The sequence below is a fragment of the Prionailurus viverrinus genome, unplaced genomic scaffold, assembly GCF_022837055.1.
Source record: "Prionailurus viverrinus isolate Anna unplaced genomic scaffold, UM_Priviv_1.0 scaffold_83, whole genome shotgun sequence".
Classification (NCBI taxonomy): Eukaryota; Metazoa; Chordata; class Mammalia; order Carnivora; family Felidae; genus Prionailurus; species Prionailurus viverrinus.
This window is the reverse complement of record NW_025927645.1, coordinates 237,360-249,640: the sequence shown is the minus strand read 5'-3', so window position 1 is coordinate 249,640 and position 12,281 is coordinate 237,360. Positions and strand designations below refer to the sequence as shown.

Below are 12,281 nucleotides of genomic sequence, written 5' to 3'. Positions count from 1 at the left end.
TTCATGCTCTGTCTCTCTCTGTCCCAAAAATAAATAAAAAACGTTGAAAAAAAATTAAAAAAAAAAGAAGTACAAATAGATTGAGGTCATACCTTGCATATTTTCAGACCACAAAGCTATGAAACTTGAAATCAACCACAAGAAAAAAAATTGGAAAGACCACAAATATATGGAGGTTAAAGAACATCCTACTAAAGAATGAATGGGTTAACCATCAAATTAAGGAAGAAATAAAGAAATACATAAAAGCAAATGAAAATGAAAACACGACAGTCCAAAATCTTTGGCATGAAGCAAAAATGGTCGCAAGATGGAAGTATATAGCACTCCAGGCCTACCTCAGGAAGCGAGAAAAGTCTCAAATACAGAACCTAGCCTTATGCCTAAATGAGCTCGAAAAGGAACAGGACATAAACCTGAAGCCAGCAGAAGGGAAATAATAAAGATTAGAGCAGAAATAAATGATATGGAAACAAACAAACAAACAGTAGAACAGATCGATAAAACTAGGAGCTAGTTCTTTGAAAGAATTAATAAAATTGATAAAGCCTTAGCCAGACTTATCAAAAAGAAAATGGTAGGTAACCAAATAAATAATAAAGTCATAAAAGAAAGAAGAGAACACCAAGTACCACAGTAATACTATTACAAGCGAATGTTATGAACAGTTAAATGCAAACAATTTGGGCAATCTGGAAGAAATGAGTAAATTCCTATAAACATATAAAGTACCAAAACTGATATAGGAAGAAATAGAAAACTTGCCCAGACTAATAATCAACAAAGAAACAGAATCAGTAATAAAAAAAAAAAAATCTCCCAAAAAATAAAATTCCAGGACTAGATGGCTTCCCAGGGAAATTCTACCAAACATTCATTTTTTTTTATGTTTATTTATTTTTGAGACAGAGAGAGACAGAGCATGAACAGGGGAGGGGCAGAGTGAGAGGGAGACACAGAATCTGAAACAGGCTCCAGGCTCTGAGCTGTCAGCACAGAGCCCGACGCGGGGCTCGAATTCACGGACTGTGAGATCATGACCTGAGCCGAAGTCGGATGCTTAACCGATCAAGCCACCAGGCGCCCCTCTACCAAACATTTAAAGAAGAGTTAATACATATTCTTTTCAAATTATTTTTTAAAAGTGGATATGGAAGGAAATCTTCCAAACTCATTCTATGAGGCCAGCATTACCTTGATTCAAAACCGGACAAAGACCCCTCTAAAAAGGAGCATTATCGGCCAATATCCCTGATGAACATGGATGTAAAATTTCTCGTTAAGATACTAGCAAATTGAATCCAACAGTACATTAAAAGAATCGCTCACCACAATCACATTGGATTTATTCCTCGACTGCAAGCGTGGTTCAATATTCACAAATCAATCAATGTGATACACTACATTAACAATAGAAAGGATAAGAACCATATGACCATTTCAATAGACGCAGAAAAAGCATTTGACAAAGTACAGCAATCCATTCTTGAGAAAATCTCCCAGCCTCCCAAGTAGAGATAGATGGAACATACCTCAACATCATAAAGGCCATATATGGAAAGACCCACAGGTAGTATCATCCTCAATGAGGAAACACTGAGAGCTTTCCTCTATGATAGGAACAAGACAGGAATGTCCACACTCACCGTTGTGATTTAATATAATACTGGAAGTCCTGGCCCCAGCAACCAGACAACAGGAACAAATAAAAGCCATCCAAGACAGCAAAGAAAAAGTCACTTTCAGTATTCACAGATGACATGTACAAAAGACTCCACCAAAAATTTGCTAATTTTTGACCTAATACATGAATTCAGAAAAGTGGCAGGATATAAAATCAGCGTGCAGAAAGCTGTTGCAATTCTGTACACCGATAATGAAGCGGCAGAAAGAAAAATCAATGATTTGGTCCGATTTACAACTGCACTAAAAACAATAAGATACCTAGGAATAAACCTAACCAACGAGGTAAAAGATCTGTACTGTGAGAGCTATAAAACACTTATGCACAAAATTGAAGATGACACAAAGAAATGGTAAATATTTCATTCTCATGCATTAGAAGAACAAATATTGTTAAAATGTCTATACTATCCAAAGCAATCTACACATTTAACAAAATTCACGCCACAATACCACCAGAAAATTTTTCACAGAGCTAGAATAAACAATCCTAAAATATATATAAAGCCATGAAAGACCCTGAGTAGACAAAGAAATTTTGAAAAAGGAAAGCTGAAAGCATCACAATTCCAGACTTCAAGCCATATTGCAAAGCCATAGTCATCAAGACAGTATGGTATTGGCACAAAACCAGACACATAGACCAATGAAAGAGGGGGGCACCGCAGTGGCTCAGTCAGTTGAGTGGCTGGTTTTGAGTTTTGCTCAGGTCATGATCTCATGGTTTGTGGAATCAAGCCCTGCATCTGGCTCTGCGCTGACAACATGGAGCCTGCTTGGAATTCTCTCTCTGTCCCTTTCTCTCCCTCTCTCTTTCCCTCGATACAGATAATAAACTAGAAAAAAAAAGAACAGAATAGAAAACCCAGAAATGGACCCACAACTATATGGTCAACTAGTCTCCCACAAAGCTGGAAAATATATCCGGTGGAAAACAATCTCTTCAACAAATGATGTTGCAAAACCTGGACAGCCACATGCAGAAGAATGATACTGGACCACTTTCTTACACCATAAACAAAATAAATTTAAAGTGGATGAAAGACCTAGGGGCCCCCGGGTGGCTCAGTAGGTTAAGCGGCCCACTTTGGCTCAGGTCATGATCTCACAGTTTGTGGGTTCAAGCCTTGCCTCCTGCTCTGTGCTGAACAGCTCAGAACCTGGAGCCTGCTTCGGATTCTGTGTCTCCCTCTCTCTCTCTGCTACTTCCTTGCTCTCTCTCTCTCAAAAATAAATAAATATTAAACAATTTATATATATATATATTTTTTAAGTTTATTTATTTTGAGAGTGAGAGAGAGAGACAGAGACAGAGAGAGCGAGCAAGTAAGGGAGGGGCAGAGAGAGGGAGAGAGAATCGTAGGCAGACTCCACACTGTCAGCGCAGAGCTCGAACTCATAAACCATGAGATCACGACCTGAGCCAAAGTTGGATGCTTAACCAACTGAGCCACCCAGGCGCCCAATATTAAACAATTTAAAAATAAATGAATAAAATGGATGAAAGACCTAAATGTGAGACAGGAAAACATCAAAATCGTAGGGAACACAGGCAGCAACCACTTCGACATCGGCTGCAGCAACTTTTTGCTAGACACGCCTCCAGAGGCAAGGGAAACAAAAGTAAAAATGTTCTATTGGGACTTCATCAAGATTAAAGGCTTCTGCACAGTGAAGGAAACAATCAATGAAACTAAAATGAACCTACAGAATGGAAGATGAATTTTGCAAATGACATTTCTGAAAGAGGCTTAGTGTCCAAAATCTATAAAGAAGTTAACAAACTCAACTCCCAAAAAAACCAAATAATACAATTTTAAAACTGGGCAAATAACATGAATAGACATTTTTCCAAAGAAGAAATCCAGATGGCTAACAGACACATGAAAAGTTGCTTAACTAGGATGCTTGGGTGGCTCAGTCGGTTAAGCATCCGACTTAGGCTCAGGTCATGATCTCATGCATGGTTTGGCACCATCTCACGGTTCGTGAGTTCAAGCCCACGTCAGGCTCTGTGCTGACAGCTCAGAGCCTGGAGCCTGCTTTGAATTCTGTGTCTCCCTCTCTCTCTGGCCCTCCCTCACTTGCGCTCTGTCTCTCTAATCTCTCAAAAATAAATAAACATTAAAAAAATTAACAAAAAGAAAAGTTGCTCAACAACACCCATCATCAGGGAAATGAAAATCAAAACCATGATGAGATACCACCTCACACCTGTCAGAATGGCTAAAATTAACAACACAGGAAACAACAGTTTTTGGCAAGGATGGGGAGAAAGGGGAACCCTCTTACACTATTGAAAGGAATGCAAACTGATAGAATCACTGTGGAAAACAGTATGAAGATCCTTCAAAAAGTTAAAAAAAGAACTACACTGTGGCCCAGCAGTTGCACTACCAAGTATTTACCCAAGGGATACAAAAATACTGATTTGAGTGTGGCACACGCACCCCAATGTTTATAGAAGTATTATTAACAATAGCCAAATTATGGAAATAGCCCAAATGTCCATCAGCTGATGAATGGATAAAGAGTTTGAGGTATATATTTACAATGGAGTATTGTTCAGCCACGACAAAGAATGAAATCTTGCCATTTGCAATGACGTGGATGGAGCTGGAGTGTATTATGCTAAGCGAAATAAGTCAGAGAAAGACAAATACCATATGATTTCACTCATAGGTGGAATTTAAGAAACAAAAGAGATGAACATCAAGGAAGGGAAAAAGGCAAACCATAAGAGATTCTTTTACTATAGAGAACAAACCGAGGATTGCTGAATGGCTCGTGGGCATGGGATCGGCTAAAAGGGTAATGGGTATTAAGGAAGGAAATTCTTGTGTTGGGCACTGGTGTTATATGTAAGTGATGAAGGACTAAATTCTACTCCTGAAACCAATTTTTCACCATATATTAACCAACTACAATGTCAATGAAAACTTGAACCAACCAAACAAACAAACATAAAAATAAAATGTTCTTAGAAAATCAGAGCCTGACACAGGGCTCAAACTCACAAGCCGTGAGATCATGACCTGAGCTGAAGTCAGATGCTTAACCGACCGAGCCACCCAGGCACCCCAAAATGTCCTTTTGTATATTACCTATTGAGACTTAATTGCAGAACATTGACCATTAAGGGTCACGGGAATAAATAGCTCACAGCACGCTAATTCATCTGCCAGTGTTCATCTTACTAGCTCACACAAACTATACCATGTATCCTATAGTACCATGTAGGATACCATACCATGTATCCTTCATGCAGCATATGTGCTAGGCTAAATAATGGCCTTCAAAGATATCTGGACCCTTATCACTGAGACTTGTGAATGCTACTTTACATGAGAAAAGGTACTATACATAATTTATTGTCTTGAGAAGATTATACTGGATTATCCATGCAGATCCTAAATATGATCACAAGTGTCCTTATAAGAGGGAGGCAGAAGATATGACTGCAGAGGCACAAGGCAACGTGATGATGAAGCAAGGTGCTACACTGCTGGTTTTGGAGGTGGAGGAAGGGACCAGAAGTCAAGTAATACAGGAAATGCAGTTCTAGAAGCTGGAAAAGTCAAGGAAAATGGTTCTACCCAGTGTCAGAGTGAAACTGTTGGATTTATTTTGACCCAGTGAAATTGATTTTGGACGTCTGAATTACAGAGCTGTAAAAGAATAAATGTATGTTTTTTTAAGCCACCAAATAGGTGTTCATTTGTTATAGCAGCGATAGGAAACTAATGGAATGTATTTCCCAATTTTCCCATAGTTCCAGCTGCTTTCTTTTGAAGGTTCCAGAATTTGTTGTTGCATTTCGTAGAGGGAGTATACTATAATGGTTAAGAATATCTATCCTAGAGGGGCGCCTGGGGGGCTCAGTCGGTTGAGCATCTGACTTCAGCTCAGGTCATGATCTCACGGCTCATGAGTTTGAGCCCCGCGTCGGGCTCTATGCGGGCAGCTCGGAGCCTGGAGCCTGCTTCGGATTCTGTGTCTCCCTCTCTCTGCCCCTCCCCCTCTCATGCTCTGTCTCTCTCACTCTCAAAAATGAATAAATGTTAAAAAAATAATAAAAAAAAGAATATCTATCCTAGAGCCAGATTGTATGGATTCATATCTGGGTGTCACTGCTTGGAGTACACCTCAGTTTCCTTATTTGTATAAGCACATGTGGTTCCGTCGAGAATTAAATCAATTAATACATGTAAATCAATTAAAACAGTTACTGACCCTGAAGTATTCATGACACTTTAGAGGGGCCTGAAAGCCTTATATTTGCTTCTACCAACGCAGCTAAAACAAATAATAATTTTCAATAGTATACTGATTGTGGAGGCTCCCCTAGCCACAGAAAAGGTTTTGCCAACAGTTAAGAAATCCAACTCCTTCCCTTCCTGAAAATTTTGGCCAACCACACAGACATTGAAATCGACCATATTAGGAAGGACAAACTAGCCTTCACTTTTCCACTCATGGAGAGAGCTCTATTTCCCCTTTTGTAAAGTGAGGGCATAATCTTGCATATTTTGCATTTACTTATCTTTATTCTTCCTTTCCCAACTTATTCCAAATATCCAAATCAAATCTTTCTATGTGTGTAATTTATGTGTATTATATTAGCCAAATTTATAATAGCAAAAATATTTTCTAGTTATGTATTAGATAGAGTTAATAATTACAATACTTTTGGATATGGGGGCCCTAATGGGAGGGCACAACATTGAGATTCTGATAATCCACCATAAATCTCCATTCATTTTGTAAATTTAAAGGCAGGCAAAACTTTGTTGTGTCTTTGTATGTTTAGAAGTCCAGTTACATGGAGTTTATTTAAACTAAGTGCAAAAGGTCATAATGTTTTCATGCAATACATATTTGGTTCTTTAAAAACAACTGTGACAAATAACAGAAAGAATTCCAGAATGCTACACTTGTGATCTATACAAAACACCAACATTTTGGACTGTACATAATTAAAGAAATGTCTCAAACACATTGCAATACTGTACTGCATGTACTATATAGTACATAGAAGCATGCCTTAGGTGGGCATAGGAGTGCAGTTTAAAAAAGGAAAAGAAATATCACATTGTAGCTACTCAATTTCTTCAAAATCACTGAGCAGGAAAAGCAACATTGAACTTCCACAACGTCTATACAGTACCCAGACTTAAATCAAGACTGTCTTCCTCTATTTTTGGTAAACAACTGCATGGTAAACTTAGATGACTTTTCTCCCTGGATTTTACCTGGTAGTGGCCTTTTATTTTATTTTATTTTATTTTATTTTATTTATTTTTATTTAAAAGAGGGCAGGTTTGGCACTTTTATAATGATGTCATCAATGTTAATATCTCTTGGGATCTCGGGAAGATTCATATTCTTCACAGCTAATACAGTACAGGCTGTAGCTCCCACTAAGCCAGCCACAGATTTCTCCAGTTTATTTTGTGCATCAATCTGTGTAACAGTCTCATTCATGTCGGTCTCCAATACCCCTCCCCCATCACCCTTTCTGCAGGAATATTGTGAACCTTGTCTACATGAAACTTAAATCCAGCTCACAGAAATTTTCAAAACATTTGTCTAATGTTTCCATAAAGAGTTGAATTAGATCTAAAATGACAAGTTCACCTTCTGAAAAATCCACACAGAAGACAACATATAATGTTGCATAATAGCTATAAATCAGTTTGTTGTCAGATCCTCCAATTAACAATTCTCTTTCTAGGAAATTACAAACATTTTCATTGCTCTTAGATACCAAATGGAATGTGTCCGTGATGATTTGCTCCTGTGTATCTTCACCGTAGGGCCGGTAGAACTTGGTAAGCCACTGCTTCCCATAGTTATTGAAGCTGAGGATCACCTTGATCATGGCTGAGCTGGACGACTTGGTGGGTGCTGGGGGCCAGGGCAGGGGTGGGTACACAAGCCTTGCTTCAGGATCTTGATGGTATTCCTTCCAAAATTTGGTTGTTAAATGGAGAAGTCATGGGAATAGCAGCCCCTTTCTCTAAATAGGCTTTATATAATGAGTTTCAATCATTTAAGACTCCATTTAATATACGATGGAACATATTATTTATGTTAACTGGAGGAAGGTGTCCATGAAGTCCCATTTTGCCAAGACAATTTGTAAGTAACAAAGACTCAATTTAATATGATTACTCACTGAGGCGGGGTATCCATGACAACTATGGGATATTAGAGCAATGAGTACTATGGCAATGGGGAATTTACACAAGTCTATAGCTACTGTGGTTAAAATGTGGCATACCTGTATGTCCTCTGTTATATGTTCAGGAATTTCCCAAAGATTACAGGGACTATTTTGTTTATCTTTAGCTGGATCTTGAGGTGTAACTGTCATCTGAGCCTCAGTATTAATCAGTAATCAGCCATCAGTATTGATTTATATCATAAAGATTTGCCATTTGATGCATTTTCAACAATATTTATGGTTAATTTTTTTTAATTTTTTTTAAACGTTTATTTTATTTTTGAGACAGAGAGAGACAGAGCATGAACGGGGGAGGGTCAGAGAGAGAGGGAGACAGAATCGGAAGCAGGCTCCAGGCTCTGAGCTATCAGCACGGAGCCCGGCGCAGGGCTCGAACTCACGGACTGCGAGATCATGACCTGAGCCGAAGTCGGCCGCTTAACCAACTGAGCCACCCAGGCGCCCCTATTTATGGTTAATTTAGAACCTATATTGTTCAAAGTGTATTTGTAGATTAGAAACTATATTGTACAGTATTTGAATTGGTGAAAAAGGCAACATCTCTTTATCTTTTCTCAGCTTGAGGTATAATTGGTATATAAAAAACATGCATATTTAATGTATACAATTTCATTAGTCTGGACATCTGCATATACTGGTGATACCATCACCACAATCAAGGCAATAAGTATTCTATCATTTCCAAAAGTTTCCTTGTGTCGCTTTGCTTCCTCCCCCCTCACACCCTGTAAGGAAACTTAACATGAGGTCTACTCTCTTAAGGAATTTTAAGTGTTTAATACCATATTATTATCTATAGGCGCTGTGTTGAACAGATCTCTACAGCTTATTCATCTTGTATAACTAACTATTCACATTGAATAACAACTCCCCATTTTCCCATCACCCATTCTCTGACAACCACCTATCTATTTTCTGCTTCCGTAAGTTTAACTTAAGGAAGGTACCGCATTTAAGTCAAATCATGTAGTGTTTGCCCTTCTGTGACTGAATTGCTTTACTTTGCATAATGTCTTCCAGGTCCATCTGCGCTGTTGCAAATAGTAGGATTTCCTTTTTCTTTACACCTGATTATATGTATACATAAATCTATATAATCTTCATCCATTAATATGTCATAGACATTTGGGCTGTTCCCATAGCATCACTAATCATTGGGGAAATGCAAATCAAATCCACCATGATATATCATCTCAGACCTGTTAAGATTGCTGTCATCAAAAGACAAGAGGTAAGTATTGGCAAGGTTGTGGAGAAAAGGGAACATCTGCTCACTGTTTGTGTGAAGGTAAATTGGTACAGCCACTATGGAAAACAGTATGGAGGGTCCTTAAAAAAATAAAATAAAATAAAAATAGAAAAACCATATAATGAATCATTCCCAATTCTGAATATTCATCCAAAAGAATTAAAATCAGAACCTTAAATAGATCTGTGAATCATCATATTTATTGCATTAGTTATAATATTTATTTTACCTTTTCAGCATAAAGAGTCTTCCAGTAATTTTAAGATTTTCAGTTGGTTCAATTGCAGACTCTTTCTCATTGAGTTTCATACTTGGTCATTCCTCACTTGTATGCAGGTTCCTTCCTTCTTTCCAACCTTTCTGTTTCTTTTTTTTCTTTTATTTTCTTCAATATTCTTATATAAACACAACCAATAGTATATATATATATATATATATATATATATATATATATATAAAGTTTTATTGTAATGTATTGGCTCACATGATTATAAAGAGTGGCAAGTCCAAATCTGTAGTGTGGGTCTGCAGCCATCACGCTCAGGAAGTCCACTGTTGCATTGCAATATGTAGACTTACACACAGAGATCCTGCAGAGCTGATAGTTCAGTTCCAGTCCAAAGACCAGCAGGGAACCAGGAGAGCTGATGGTGCAGATGAGGTCTGAAGGTAGTCTGCTGGAGAATTCCCTCTTGCTTGGGAAGTATGTTTTATTGTTGTAGTTTTATTCAGGCCTTCAACTGATTGAATTCAGCCCACCCACATGATGGAGGATAACATGCTTACTCAAAGTTCACCAACCTAAATGTTAATCTCATCCCCCCCCCCAAAAAAAAAACGCTCCAAGTTGACACATAAAATTCATCACTTTCTCTCCACCTCCTTTTTCTTAGGTGGTTACTGGATATAGTTTGGAGGTATGTCTTTTCTACCCTGTTCATATTTATAAGTTTCTTTATCCAAAGAGTAACTCCTTGGCTATGCCACATATATGCCATGGATGGTTTTCCATATAATACTGAAGATCAGGATGTTTGCTGTGTAAGAGATATAGGCAACAGCAGCAAAAGTATTCTGTAAAATTCTAGTGAGCCATATTATTTTAGGAGTGTGGCTTCCTAAATTCCAATCACCAAGTGATGACCTTTCAAATAGTGATTTGTCTTCCTACACATGCATGACTACCTGATGGGTCAGTATTTCATACCATGTATTGCCTTTCCATTGAAGCTCTATAGCATGGCAACCAATGGTTGGTTGAGGCACACAACCAGTCACAGGATAAGAATCTTTCCTCTGATTCTACTGTAAGTTATAGCTTATGCTGTAAGTGAGAATAAAAGTTTCTCCCAAGATACTGGTAGGTATGGGAAAAGACATATGGCTCTTATAGTCATATAAGGAGTGCCCTGGGGTGCCTGGGTGGCTCAGTTGGTTAAGCATATCACTTCGGCACAGGTCATGATCTTGCAGTTTGTGGGTTTGAGCCCCGCATCGGGCTCTGTGCTGATGGCTCAGAGCCTGGAGCCTGCTTCAGATTCTGTCTCTCTTGATCTCTGCCTCACCCCGATTCACACTCTGTCTCTGTCTCTCTCTGTCTCTCTCTCTCAAAAATAAATAACTTCAAAAAAAATTTAAAAAAGGAAAGCCCTAACCCCATGCTCCTGTCCCTAAGTGCAAAGTAGTTATCAAAACTTCTTACTTAGGTCGGTAAAACCTATAGCAGAGACTCAGAAGAACTAAGAAAATTTAGCACAAAGCATTACATCTAAAAACACAAATGAGCTCTTCTGGGTCACTGCGAAAATGAAAAGTCCAAATTTCAGATTAAAAATTAGGAGATTCAGTGCTGTGCCTATGTGGATCCATCCCTCCAACGGATCTGCCTCCCTCCTGTTGCTAAAGGGCCCCTCTCCCAGGGGACCACTGACAGCAAAGCGAGCTGAGCCTGCTCCTCCCGATCCTGTGCACCTTCTGAACCCACCCCGGCTATTATGCCAGATCCCATCAAAGAAGCACCACAAGCCTGCCAGTGTGCAAGTGGCCCAGATAGGGGCCACACCACTCCACAGTGAGTGCTGCCCCTGGGAGAGGGGAAGATAAGGTACACACCAGTCTGACTGTGGCCCCAGCGGTGGGCTGGGGACAAATATCAGGTCTGACTGCAGTCCACCCACCACAACAAATTACTCCAGACAGCATAGGGGAAATGTCCTGCAGTTTGGTGCCACCCCAGAGACTACCAAAATGACAAAACAGAAGGGCTTTCTTCAAAGAAACTCCAGGAAGTAGCGATACCTAACAAACTGATCAAAACCAATTTAAACAATATAACAAAACAAGAATTTAGAATAATAGTCATAAAATTAATCGCTGGGCTTGAAAAAGGCATACAGGATAGAAGATAATCTATTGCTACAGAGATCAAGGGACTAAGAAATAGTCATGAGCAGCTAAAAAATGCTATAAATGAGGTGAAAATAAAAGGGAGGCGGCCATAGCACGGATTGAAGAGGCAGAGAAGAGAATACGTGAATTAGAAGATAAAATTATGGGAAAAGAGGAAGCTGAGAAAAAGAGAGATAAAAAAAATCCAGGAGTCTGAGGGGAGAATTACAGAGCTAAGTGAAGCAATCAAACGAAACAGTATCTGTATAATAGGAATTCCAGAAGATGAAGAGAGAGAGAAAGGGGCTGAAGGTGTACATGAACAAATCCGAGCTGAGAACTTCCCTGATCTGGGGAAGGAAACAGGCATTGAAATCCATAAAGCACAAAGAACTCCCTTCAGACGTAAGTTAAATCGATCTTCTGCACGACATATCATAGTGAAACTAGCAAAAGACAAGGATAAAGAGAAAATTCTGAAAGCAGCTAGGGATAAACATGCTCTAACATATAAAGGGAGACCGATAAGACTAGTGACGGATCTATCTACTGAAACTTAGCAGGCCAGAAAGGAATGGCAGGAAATCTTCAATGTGATGAACAGAAAAAATTATGCAGCTGAGAATCCTTTATCCACCAAGTCTGTCATTTAGAGTAGAAGGAGAGACAAAGGTCCTCCCAAACAAACAAACACTGAAGGAATTCATCATCACT

The 12,281-nt window shown here is 38.8% G+C and overlaps 1 pseudogene; it reads right to left on the bottom strand.

Annotated features, from left to right (window-relative positions):
• Positions 1–6,984: 6,984 nt before the first annotated feature.
• On the bottom strand, positions 6,985–7,564 carry LOC125159891 (AP-3 complex subunit sigma-1-like; annotated as a pseudogene).
• Between the last annotated feature and the right edge of the window lie 4,717 nt (positions 7,565–12,281).